Source organism: Xiphophorus hellerii, chromosome 3, assembly GCF_003331165.1.
Source record: "Xiphophorus hellerii strain 12219 chromosome 3, Xiphophorus_hellerii-4.1, whole genome shotgun sequence".
Classification (NCBI taxonomy): domain Eukaryota; kingdom Metazoa; phylum Chordata; class Actinopteri; order Cyprinodontiformes; family Poeciliidae; genus Xiphophorus; species Xiphophorus hellerii.
In genome coordinates, this window is record NC_045674.1 from 31159997 (window position 1) to 31173581 (window position 13585).

The 13585-nt window shown below is 41.2% G+C and overlaps 1 long non-coding RNA gene across 2 annotated transcripts in view; it reads left to right on the top strand.

The window, feature by feature from the left end:
* The first annotated feature begins 1247 nt into the window (after positions 1-1247).
* Positions 1248-13585, top strand: part of LOC116717391 (uncharacterized) — a 38812-nt gene continuing 26474 nt past the window's right edge. The window contains exon 1 of one of the 2 annotated variants that reach the window (XR_004338734.1): positions 1248-5072. This is a non-coding gene — a long non-coding RNA (uncharacterized LOC116717391). The remainder of the gene's footprint in view (positions 5073-13585) is intronic. The other variant, XR_004338733.1, reaches the window with a different exon arrangement.

Consider the following 13585-nt stretch of genomic DNA (forward strand, 5'->3'; position numbering starts at 1 on the left):
GCTGCATTCAAGTCATGTCACTTTTACATCAATGAGCAGTGTGATGTCAGGATAAAACTGCAGATTCTGCCCAAGGTACTGACTTGCGATAAGCACTGGAAAATGTTCACTTTAAATGAACTTAGTTGATTTTTCATTCTTTGCTTTGTGACACTGGTCACAGGTGACAGTCCAGAACTGGAGGGTTTAGGGAATCCTGAGTTATCTTTGTGGTTATGTTGTTATAGGTGAAGGATGATGGAGGACAAACTGACCACTTATCTGCACGTTTTTCTTCTACTGCTCTCAAATTTGCATTATTTGCTGTTGTGTCAGTTGTTAATTTTATGTTGTTTTTTTTTATCAGTGTCAAAAACTGAAGCCATTTTTCACAATGACATACTGCTGCTTTTATTCTGTTTAATGAATTGTGTCATTAACCTGTTTCGGTTTTATGAGCTGCAGGGTCGACGAATGGCTACAAAAGCTCTCTAAAATGTGAAGAGCTCCCTGAAGAGCCACATTCAGCTCTTTGTTCTGTGGGCAGATAGTGAGCGCCTGTGTATTATGTCAGGTATGTGAATGTGCACACTGTTGTCTATGTACATCTGTGCCCAGCTGTATAGCGCTTGTATGCTTCCTGCCTTTGTTTCTCAGAGGGTGAGCTACTCCCTGATCCTTTCCACATAGCAGCCTCTGGACAGCCTGCTGTGGACTTGACATGTTTTATTCTGCGTGATGCATGGCCATATGTTCATGTATCCATCCAGGTGTGAAGGCTCTGTACAACAGAGTGATATGAATGTGAGAGAAAGCACATGCTCTGCCAGCTTCCAGATTCAATAGAGGATGTTTGTCTGGTTCCTTAAATAACATAGCTGCCAGACTTGCACACACGCATGCGCGCACCCCCACACAACACAAAATACAGTACAATTAGAATTTTTTTGTAAAATGTGCATTTAATTGTAAATTTTTTTCTACAACTAAATGTATAGAGACAGTATATAATTAGTTATAATTGCCTCCTTTTTGATATTACAGTTTGCTCCATTTGTGGGGTTTCACATCAACTGTCACACTGTCTTTTTATTTGCACTGACAACTCTCAGACACATTTTGTTTTCTGCAGCACTGCAGCAGAAAACAGGATGTTGAAGAAATGTACAAAACCTGGATTTGTCAGTTTAAATTATTTATAGTTTGTAAATTTAAATTAATGGACACTGAACAAACTGATTTATGGTAAAAAATAAATAAAAAAATAATAATAAAAAATACAAAAAAAAGAGAATATAAGTAATTAGTTCATGTTAAGAAAATGATTTTATACTGTGCATTTATCTGGATCCAGAAGTCCTAAACTGTCTCCTAATGAGTCACTTCAACATCCCAAAACTAAATCACAACAACCAATGAAGACAGTGTTTAGGATGTTTCAATGTGTTTGTTTTTTTGTGCACAGCATTATCTAGTACATGTACCCATTTTTGCTGTTATTATTGTCACACAGATTTGCATGGATGAGGCCATTAGTGGATTCCATCTCTGTTATGAATACATAAGCAAGCCACACTTTCATCTCTCCTACAAGGCTAATGGGATAGAAAGCATACGAAGCATAAACAAAGAAATTCAGTGCCACAGTGATGACCTGACTGATGAGCTGCTTGTCAGCCACATGTAGCTTTTAAAGTCAAGCAGGTGTGTTAGAACATTGCTTACCTGGACTTTATTGTATTTACCAGTGTGCAGTTTAAAAGGCTCATTTTAATGAAATGGGACGAAACTGAAAACATTTTTCACTGATATTTTTGGGCATTAGTGGCCTTTATTCAATAGTAACCTGTGAGGAAATGGGCTGGAGAGAGAAGTGGTCGACATGTAACAAATCGGCTGAAACTGGGAATTGAACCCAGGGCAACCATGTTGAGGACTGCAGCATCTACCCACTGATCCATCCATAACCCACCTTTTCAGTGATATATTAAGGTAAAAATTGAAGATTTCTCTACTACATGCAGCTCAGGTAACATAGTTCACCCCTCTACATTCATATAAATCGCAATTTATTTCCAATAAATTAGAATGTACATCCCAAATAGTCGTGTTTATCAGAATAAAAGTACCTTTTGAAAATAACCTTTATGTATATACTTGGCATACTTTTCATCAAGTTCATATGTATATCTTTCTGTCTTCACAAGAACTTAATATTGATCCCTAATCATCTAATCATTTCATCCATTTCTATAGCTCAATCTTATCTTAAACCTAAGCATTAATAGCACATGTCTAAACCTAAACCTGAGCTAAACTCAATTCACACCTTAGTCCTAAACCTAGCCCAAGCCCAACAACAGCACCGGAACAGTCAGTCCTCACTACATAGGTATTTATTGTAAAATGGGTCTTAGGTGAGAAATGCTAAAACACACATACACACACCCCAACACACACACACTTCCCATGTCTCCTCCTTTCATGCCTCAATGACTATTCATTCAATCTCACTACCTTCATTTTTTCAAAAAGACATGCAATCCTTTGCACATTAGAAAATCTTAGTGCAGCAGCATATTGGAGCAGCCTACGGTAGCCATATGCTGCAGGTAAAGTTCAGTTTATGAACCAGAGCAGAATGGTCTTGCATGTATTAAAATCACAGCTTTGTGTAAGCACTGGAAAGAAATAACAGCAACCATATGGCCCTTTTAGAGAAGTATAAAAAGAAAGATGGAGGACAGTTTGAAAAGTGGATAATGATTTATACATTATATTCACATAAAGACAGAGATGATAAAGAAAGCAGGCTGGGTCCTAGGAAATATGACTCTATGACATTGAAACTCCATCTAATGGTTTGAATGGGTAATGTAACGCATCATTATGTTCACATTTTGTATTCAAATATAATGATTATATGCAATTAAACTGACCTCAGAGAGACATGATCAGTTGAATGATAATAGTATCTAAGAGAGCTTCTTGACTCAGACTTCTATGACTTTTGTTGTTTTATTCTTCTCTTCTGAATTGAAAATGTGTTTTGTGTAGTCAGCATTTTTTCCTAGATTGTACGGTCATTAACTATGTTTCCATCCAATTGTCACGCTGATTTTGAGCAAACTTCTAAAATGTTGGGGAAAAACGCAAATTAGGCGTGTTTCCGTCTACTGGTTTAGAGTGAATCAATCAGGCCATGCAAAGTGTGATTTTGTCAGATGTTGATGTTATGCATGGCTGTAAGAAACAGGAAGTAGAGATTGCTAACTCGTACAGACCACACATTTCAGACAAGTGAAGAGAGGTTTTCAGGAATGTGTTGTAGCTTTTCTGTTATGTTAACTAATATTGCCGATGTTACATGCTGTCCTGAGATGTTGAGAAAGAAATGCAATTCTGACAGACGCTGACAATAAACACAGCTGGTCAGTTGTGAGGTGAATGTTCGCTACATCAGTACTTATTCAGTAAATGTGTTTCCATCTTCCCTTCGGCACATTAACTCTTTTTCGGAAATACCAAAAACCAATTGAAAATTGCACAACTGAAAAAAATCTTGTCATTTTCAAAGATACTTCAAAATCTGCATAGAAAAACATAGATGGAAGCATGGTTATTGCCATAAAAACTAGCCAAGTCACTTCTACCCCCACCACCTCTGGTGGATGATTCATAAGTGTACTTGGTACCAGATCCCACTGAGCCAAAGGTCACCAATCAGTTTAGAAATGACTATTTCAGACCTGCTGTGTTACGTTAAAGACACACAGGTAAACAGAGAGGCAAACCTGTCATTTGTTCACCTTCAAACTGTTTTACGAAAATACCAAAAACCATCTCAAAATTGCAAAACAGAAGAAGTTATTTAAAATTTTGTCATTTTCATTGATACTTCAAGGTAAGGAATTGGATCAACTGCCAACGGAGGCTTCAGGACATGGATAATAATAAGATTATCATTTCTGTCTTGCTATGTCTGACGGGAGACTGATAAAGACATTTTCCATGGATTTAAATGTAAATGAAGGGAATTTTGTGGGAACATTTAGAGAGAACATCATAATGCTGAACATGAACAGTCCTCAACTTCAGTGATTCTTTGAACCGAATGTCTGCTGATGGTTTTGTGGGTTTGGAGCCGACTGAGGCTAAATGGACATCTGCTGAGATGACAGCTCTGTGTGAGACAGGCAGCCGCCCCGTCGCCCTGGGAACCAATCTCTCAAAGCTTCCTGTCCGTTTTAAACCTGCCTTTCCACGCAGTCGGCTATCGGGTACAAATAGTCCTTCTGTTCCTGTTTGCCAAACATTTTATACCTCTTGCTGAAATATTTCAGGAGCTCAGATTCTTCATTGATTCCATCCTCCACCCTTCCAGACATCCCATCCTCTGTTCATCCCTTACCTCTTCCTTTTCATTCCTCATCTTATTCCCACACTTCCTCCTTCTTCCATTCCGCCTCTATCCATCCTCATTTCCTCCCTCCCCCCCCAACCTAAAAGAGAGGATATAGAGAGGCGAGACCTCTTGTCGGCGGTGGGAAAAAAGGGAGAGACCATCAAGGCGCAGACAGAGGGATGAAGCGAAAGTATAGGTTAGTAGGTAGCAGTATAGGCCTGTTCCATCCTTCCTCCCCCTCTCCTCACGCTCTGCTTCCCCCCTACCCCCGTTCACTGTGCCAGGGTGGTATGAACTGCTGGATTACAAAACAGCCCTCCCATGTGTCTGCCTGTTCTCTGTGCCAGCCGAGAGACAAGCGATACCATGCTCCCGGAGCGCTGCTGAGGCTGAGGGGTGGGAGGGAGGGAAGAAAGATGGAGAAAGTGAAGAAAAGAGTGAGAGAAGCAGAACGAAGAAAGTGGGAGGACAGAGAAATCAGATGAGCAGGGCTGTAGGGACAAGAAGACATGGAATGGGTAGACAAAAGATGTAGAGAAAGGAGGAGAGAGAAAGAGAGAGAGGGGGGGGAGGAAAAGAAGAAGGGAGGTTGGAGTGATGGCAGTTGAAAGCTTTGGGAGGAGCGGAGCACTGAGCAGCATCAGCCAGCGCTGTGAGAGCATGTTGAGCCTGCAGGGACAGCCGGGGGGTAAGTCACACACCACTCAGCTAAACATGCAACACTCACGGCTGCCTGCCGTTCTCTGCATCTCCGTCCCGTCCTGGGAGGCCAGAAGGAAAACTTTCACACGCAGTCTGAAATTAGAGACAGGTCTTAAAGCTGCAGGTCAAAAACTCAGAATCACCCGTTTACCTGGGCTGCTACATTATTTTCTTTTCCTGTCGCTTCCACCCAGGTATTCTGTATATTGTGTATTCTGAAAAGGTAATGTGAGCGAAAGAGACAGCTCAGGAGCAGGACCATCAGGGGATGCAGATGATGGCATGGAGACCGGAGAAGGAAGCCCTGTTTCCTGGAATCAATTTCAAATGTCTGACAGGCTGTCAGAAAATCATTATGCAACCTGCAGACACAAAGACAAGCTTTAAGAAACGGCATGCATGTGTGACGAGCCGCTGCTTCTGCACACGCATTCCTGCAGCGCACAATCAGCCCTTCTCTTCGCTGCACACACTCCACTCAGCTCTGAAACAGGCGAAGCCACTGGGCCTTAAACTGGGTTAACGCTGCAATTCAAACTATTTTTCTATCCTGAGTTTTTCCCTTCAGCCTGCAGCAGGACAGAATCTCTGTTTGGTGGGTGGGTGCGTGGAGCCAATCGGTTCTTGTTTCTGGAGGTGAGGGGTCACTTGTGGAGGGTGAAGTGGGCTTTATTGTGTAAAGGAGAACTGCTTCCTGTGATTCCTCTGCATTAGCCCCCAGCAGTGTGGGGCTGTGGAGAGGTGAGGGGGGTTCAGCCGGCCTGGCTCCGCTGCAGCCGAGTTAGCTACATCACAGGCCTCCGGAGGACGGCTGGGTGCCAGAGGTCGTCATGGTGAAGGGGGTGGCGGTGGTTCGTCATGGTAAGTAGTTGTCATGGAGACTGTGGATGTGGGTGGGGACCCCTGCAGAAGGGGCTCACCTGGTGGAGTCCAGATGCTGGTGGTGACAGAGTGAATAAGGCGGGGTCAGGTTGATCTGTGGGAGTCAGCGTTCTGCTTCTGTCTGACCCCAGTGTTCACAGCTCACACTAACTCCTGGTTAACCCTTTAACACTGACACTAGAAAAACAGAAATTAGTCAAAAATGTCCACACATTTAAGGCTAAATCCTTTTTTTTTTGACAAAATCTCTGCTCATCAATGTTTTTGCACTATTTCATGGACAGTATATCTTCAACTTCCTAAAATAATGGTCCAAGTCATTTTTTGTCAAAAGTGATTTAGGCAACAAGAACAGCAGCAAACCCCCCGCCCGTAAAAAAACAACAACATTTTTGACAACAAAAATAATGGAACATATCCGGACAAAACTGGCACTGCCCAACTGTAATACTTAGGTCCTCCAGCAGGGGGCACAAGGCCAGTGTATGATGTGATGCAGGAGATTTTGGAGGAAAAGAGCGACTTTGCTAAAGAGGAAGAGATGTCAGATGAACACGTAGCGAAGCAGTTTCATTAACTTTAGCAGAAGCCTCACAGTTTAACAACAGTCTTGTTTGAGTATCTGATGGTGGAGCTAGGGGCGGGAGAGTGGGGGAGGGGGGTGAGGGGCAGGCAGATGGTGCAAATCCTGAAACTTCACCATTTATTTAACTAGTTTCTTTTTCACAAACTTCTTATTTGCCTTGAATTTGCCTGGACAGTCTGGCACTGCGCTGCGCAACTAATGAGAAAGCCAATCCCTCCAAATGCATCACTTGACACACATGAATGTAAATATAATTTCTTTACCTATTGTTCAGGCTTTATCATAGTCAGATCACCGTAGCCCCCTGCTCCCCCCTCTCCTCCAGCAGCACCTTTTATCTGAGCTAATAATGGCCCCCGGCGCTGATAGCGACCCTGTTTGTATACTTTGTGGCATGAAGCCTCTGCGCTCTCACATGTGCTGGCAAGTAGAAGATCGTTTGAAAAGCACAAAGCCGTAACAGTACGCTGCTGAGTAATGCACCCCTCACCCTCTCTCTGCAGTTCGGCCATTCAAAGCGGTTTGGTGGCTCACCTGGACTCTGGGAACAGGAGAGGCTGTCAGCAGCAAGAAAACCCCAGAATGATTTGAGGATGAAACGATTGAAACGGAGGACAAGAATCGCCTCCGATTGAATTAGTTCTGTTTGATCAGCAGTAATTCAATGTGCTGGTCTGAACGCTTGCTCATCCGTCTCATGTATCCAAGAGGCGGAGAGGCGCCACCCCCATCAGGCCGCCTGCACCGGGTATCTGCAGAGAGAACTCTGCAGCTCCACCAGGCCGGGAGCTGCTGCGTGCGTTTTATACCACGACGCTCACTGCTCGTCTATTTGCCTTGAAAACAGAATCAAACAGCGTGCGCCTGTAGCGCTGGGGCCTGTAAGGGCCCCTGGGTGCGGCTTTGGACTGAGGAAACACAGTTCTGCCAAATCAGGTGCGTTTAAACTGAAACTGTAACAGAGAAAATGTCTTTAATTTTAGTCATTTGCTATTCTTTAGCTTTGTTACTTTTTCACAATCCCTAGACTCATTTACTGTGATCATTGAGGCGAGTCACACATGTACAGAGGCGTTGACTTTACACAGTTTCTGATAACTGCATAAATATATTGCTTTGCATATCTTTGTCTTTGATTCAAACGCATCAGCTAATATTTTTCTGTATGTTAAAGCTGTAGCATGTAACTTTCATTTTCTATTTTAATTTTTTTCTAGTATGTAACTTTTATAAAAAAAGAAATGTATTTCACATATTTGTTTAAACTTTCACTTTCATGTCCTAACAGTCTGATATGAGAAAGATAATCTGTGAACAAATCAAGCTCCCCCGCTTCTCCCAGTGCTAACTAGAAACAACCAATCAGAGCCATCGGTGGCCATACTTATTAGCTTGAGCATTCAGGGTAGGAGGTTGTAAGCAACAGACACACGGCCATGATTGACAGTGCTAAGCCCCGCCTCCTGGCTCTGATTGGTTGCTTTTGGTCAGGCGCTGTATTTCTTCAGGGAGGAGGTGGAGGAGGGATCCATCCCTTTTTGTTATGAGACAGATAACCTTTTCACAAGTTATCTGTCTCATGACAAACTGTTATGACATAGTGAGAAATTCAACAAATATGTAAAAAATATATTTTTTATAGAAGTTACATACTGCAGCTATAAGGTGAATATTTTCATTTCAGGAGAAAAGGTTTTGTACAGGTTTTTATTTTTATTTTTTAGAATTATAAATAAATTCTACTTGACTACATATATATATATATATATATATATGTAGTCAAGTAGACTACATACTATATATATATATGTATGTATATATATACATATATATATATATATATTTAAGATCTTGTCCAGTCACGTTTCTTACATCAGATTCTGCTCAGACATCCTTCTGGTGAAACCTCGTCTCTTGTTTTAGCCTTTCTCTATATTTTCACAAAATGTCCTTAAATTTAAGGGACATTTTGTGATACATAACGTATTTGAATATTTATTCCAAATACTATGTAATATATATATTTAAATATACATTTATTTATTGGTTTTACCACTGATGACAATCCCATTTCTAAGAAGAAAAAATCCTTTTAATTATTTTGCACCGCACCACTGTCTATCTTTAAATAGTGAAATAAAATCCAAACATAAACTCTCATTTATTATTTATTTTTTATCATTTAAAAATGAATTAAAATAGTTTATTTCAACAATTTTAATTGTTGAAATTAAACAATGTCAACATGCTGACAGTCATATCTAAAAGTAAAACTAAATATATAAGTGCATTATTTTAATTATTTCACATAATTTTAATATTAATATATAATATTTAGGAGCCCTTAACCCTTGGAAAATACTACGGAAGAATGTCACGTGGGCGTTCCCCTGCATGTTAAGGGTGTTAAAGACATCTCTGTCACAGAAGTAAGAAAAAAATACTTTTATGTATTTATTTATTTTACTCCTAATCATAGTACCGCTTTTAAGGAATGATTAAAAAATAATTAAGTTAACTTATATCTTTACTTTATCCTAGTGAAAGCCCAATCTTCAGGTGATAAAAAAAAATGTAATAAAAGTTTTGATTTATTTTACATCTGTAAACAGATCTGTCTTTGAGAAAAATCCATGACTTTCTTCAAAGGAAAAAAAATAATCTAACATGGATTAGGACATTTTGTACATTCAACTTTTTAAACTTGTGTAAAAAGAAAATATGGAGGTAAACAAAACAACCTTTTTCTACAGAGCTGAGTATTTTGTTTTATTCCAGAATGCAGAGAGAAAAATGATCAGAGAAAATAAAAGAACATTTTTGGTTTGTAAGACTTATCTGCAAACTGTGAGTCTGGCCTGTAAAGACAGATGTGACATTTGTCTCCAAAAGTTAATAAGCAGTTTGAAATAACATTGTGTTAATAAAAACATTTTCAGGTGGAACATTGCTGCGGCATTTAATATATGCAGGGCCGGTCACACCACAGAGCTGATGCCTGCTCCTATTCAGCAGAAATCTGAGTCCCACATGGGAACATGTTCATTCTATCAAACACGTGTTTCTAAACCTCTGCTGATCACAGAGAGGACACTGCAATCTGTTATCCTTCTAAGCAACAATAAAGACATTTAGATAGATTTTAATCCCGTAGACTATGCGACTCTTTCCTTAAATCAACCAGGAGATACACTATATTGTCAAAAGTATTTGCTCACCTGCCTTGACTCACATATGAGCTTAAATGGCATCCCATTTCTAATCCACAGGATTCAATTGGACGTTGGTCCACCCTCTGCAGCTAGAACAGCTTCAACTCTTCTGTGAAGTCTGTCCACAAGGTTTAGGAGTGTTTATTGGGATTTTTGACCTTTCTTCAGGGAGCACATTTGTGAGGTCGCAAATGGATTGAGGATGGAGGATGAGAAGCCCTTCTCTCAGACTCCGCTCTAATTCATCCCATAGGTTTTCTATCAGGTTTACTTTAGGACTGTGTGCAGGCCAGTCAAGCACATCCACACCAGACTCTGTCATCCATGTCTTTATAGACCTTGCTTTGTTACTCTGGTGCAGTCATGTTGGAAGAGGAAGGGTCCAGCTCCAAACTGTTCCCACACAGTTGGGAGAATGGGATTGTCTAAAATGTCTTGGTATGTTGAAGCATTCAGAGTTTCTTTCACTGGAATTAAGGGACCAAGCCAAGCTCCTGAAAAACAACCCCACACCATTATGCCCCCTCCACCAAACTTTACACTTGGCACAATGCAGTCAGACAAGTACCGTTCTCCTGGCAACCGCCAAACCCAGATTTGTCCATCAGATTGCCAGGTGGAGAAGCACAACTTCAGAGAACATGCCTCCACTGCTCTAGAGTCCAGTGGTGACGGCTCTGCACCACTGCATCTGATGCTTTACATTGCACTTGGTGATGTATGACTTGGATGCAGCTGGTCACCATGGAGCTCCATGAAGCTCTCTGTGCACAGTTCTAGAGCTAATCTGAAGGCCACATGAAGTTTGGAGATCTGTAGTGACTGACTCTGCAGTGCCTGGCGACCTCTTCACTCTATGTGCTTCAGCATCCGCTGACCCCGCTCCGTCAGTTTACATGGCCTACCACTTCATGGCTGAGTTGCATTTTCTTAAAATGCAGCTGACAGTTGACAGGAATATTTAGGAGTGAGGAAATTTCACCACTTTATTTGTTGCACAGGTGGCATTCTATCACAGTTCCACGTTGGAATTCACTGAGCTCCTGAGAGCGAGCCATCCTTTCATAAGTTTGTAAAAACAGTCTGCATGATTAAGTGCTTAATTTTATTCAGCTGTGGCCATGGAAGTGACTGGAACACCCGATTCTGAAAATTTGGATGGGTGAGCAAAAGCTTTTGTCAATATACTGTATGAGGTTAACATGGAGACTTAGGTTTTACTCCAGGGTTTTACTTATAAGAGTGACTTTTTTTGTGTTTGTCTTTAGTTAAGCGTCATCTAATTAAGACTTGTTCAAATGTCAAGAAGAGTAAGTGAAGCACATCAGGGCCATGTTGACTTTTCAAACAAACATGATGATGATGTTTAACTGTAAAAGCTTAGCTCAACTGCAGGAGGAATCCAGAGATAGTTGCTTCTTTTGGAGGGAGTCCAAAACTATGTGTGTGAATGCCAACAATCCTGCTGACTGGAGCGCAGCTAATAGATACTTTTTCTTTCCAAAACTAATCTCTCGATCTGTAAGAAGAAACTGCAGCAGCTCATTGTTAAGTAGTTTAAGATTATGTCAAGATTAAGAGCACAGCTTCTACAGACACTGCAGAATTACTGTAAAGTTACATTTACTGTACAGTAATTCTGAGGGACTTTGAATATTTCTCATCTTTATGCTTAAGAATATTTTTCCTTTACAGTATGAAATGTTTTAAGCTTAATAACAAGTCTAACGGTAAAACTTGGAAAACATATGGAGATAAATAAGATATAAAAAATGCAAAGGAGAAGCTAGAGAGAGGAAAATATATTTAACAATAATGTAGAAAAAATACAGCATTTTAAGTCATTTTTAAATTAAATCTAAAATAAATCCCACAGTGAAGAAAAAAAGCTAATAAATGATTATGATTGTAAATATTAGTGTCTCCATGCTGACCACTGAAAACTGAAAAAGATTTATTTTTGCCATGACAAGGTTTTATAAAATAATTGAAATTGCTGCACATTGCCTTCCAGAAAAAGATGGAATTTTGACGTAGTTAATGATTTGATCTGTATTAAAGTGTTATTTGAAGAAGGAACCCACAAATAACACTTTAAAACAAAACAAATCATGTCCTGAGGAGTTGTCAAAGTGCAAAAGAAGAATTTCACATTAGTCATTCATGTTAATGTGAACTGTTCACGTAGTATAAACAAATCCTACGGAACATCTCAAAATGTTTTTTGCCAAAAATGTCACCGCTTACCCAGTCTTTCATCTTGCAGGTTTGACTTTCAAGAGACTTCGTGAAACAGGAAGTTAAATTTAGAAGGGGGATAAAGGCGATTGGTCAATGTTCAGTTGAGTTGCAGTGATTGGTCAGATTTGCAGAAAAGTTGCGATGGCAGGCCTTGCAAAATTTGTGAAAGATAAATTAAATTATTAGATATTTCTGTGTTTTCAGCAGCTCCGGTTTGACCCAAAGCGGTGCGTCCCATCTCCATGCATGCTTCGCACCAATTGGCTGATGAAGAGCAGACAGCAGAGCAGCACCACCGCTCTCTCTCACACACACACACACACACACACGCCCACACATGCACACACTCATGCATTGTACATCACGCGCTTCACATGATCCCTCTCTGTCAGTGTGACTAGAAAAGGAGCGGGAGAAGAGTGTGGATGTGATGGAATTCCTGGAGAAAAGGGAGGGTAGGCATGCAAGGCTGTGTGTGTCTGTGTGTGAGGAGTACTACTCCTACATATTCCCATCCAGACAGAGCTACGTTTCCATGTGGGAGGAGTTACAAGAACAATGATGAGTTCTCGTCTCTTCCCCCTCGTGCTCGGTGTGTGTGTAAGACATCACGTGTGTGTGTGTATCTGTGAAAGTGTGTGTTTAAAGAGCGGCAGACTGTCACATGCAGCAGAGGAAGTGAAAGGTAAGCCCCTTTTTTCCTTGTCTTTGTCTCCAGATTCCTTTACTCAGATGTTTTATGGAACAGATTTCAGTTTTGGTCAGCCGGATGTTTGGACGTTGGGGTCTGCGCTCGTTCTTCTTTGTCCGCTAATCTTTCATCCACTTTAAGCACTTTCGCTGTCAGGACGGCTGATCGGGATTGAGTACATTTAAACGATGAAGGGTTGGTTGTAACTCCATCATCCACACCTACTGTTCATGTGTCGCTGTGATGAGTGTGTGTATATCGGCTGTGGGCTGCAACAAGCCCCTCTGAGATGATGTATCCTCGGTCCCTATTTGTCAAACTGCTCCCCGAGGATACACCTTCCATTTTTCATTGTCTTCCCACGCTTGTCTTCCCCCCCCACACACACACGCTTTCACTCACACAAGAGCAATACTGGGAGGTAAACTTTCTATTAGAATGCGTTGCTGGCTAACATCTGGTCCTGGGTGAGTGCTGGGGGCTGTCAGATGGGCTGAAATGGAAAGGTGATCGAGGGGGGAGGGACTGTCAGGGACAGACTCATGGAGAAGAGGTGAACATGCCTGAAAAAGAGCAGAAACTAACAGAAAGGAACAGAGTGTCAGGAGGAGGAGAGACAGTCGGTGTGGAATATTTTCACACGCCTGGTTGCCCCCCCCACCCCCACCCCCACCCTGGCTGTGTGGACAGGCAGGCGGAGCGGCCCTTTGTTTGACACATAGCTGCACACAAAGGCATCCACACTTTACTAGGGCAAAGACACACACACACACACATGCTGCCTCTCATCAGGACCACTTGTGATTGGCTGCAGCTACACTTCATGCCTGTGCTACAGAGCAGTGCTGGAGTAAAACAAAGCCTTTTGGTTAAATTGCATCTTTTGC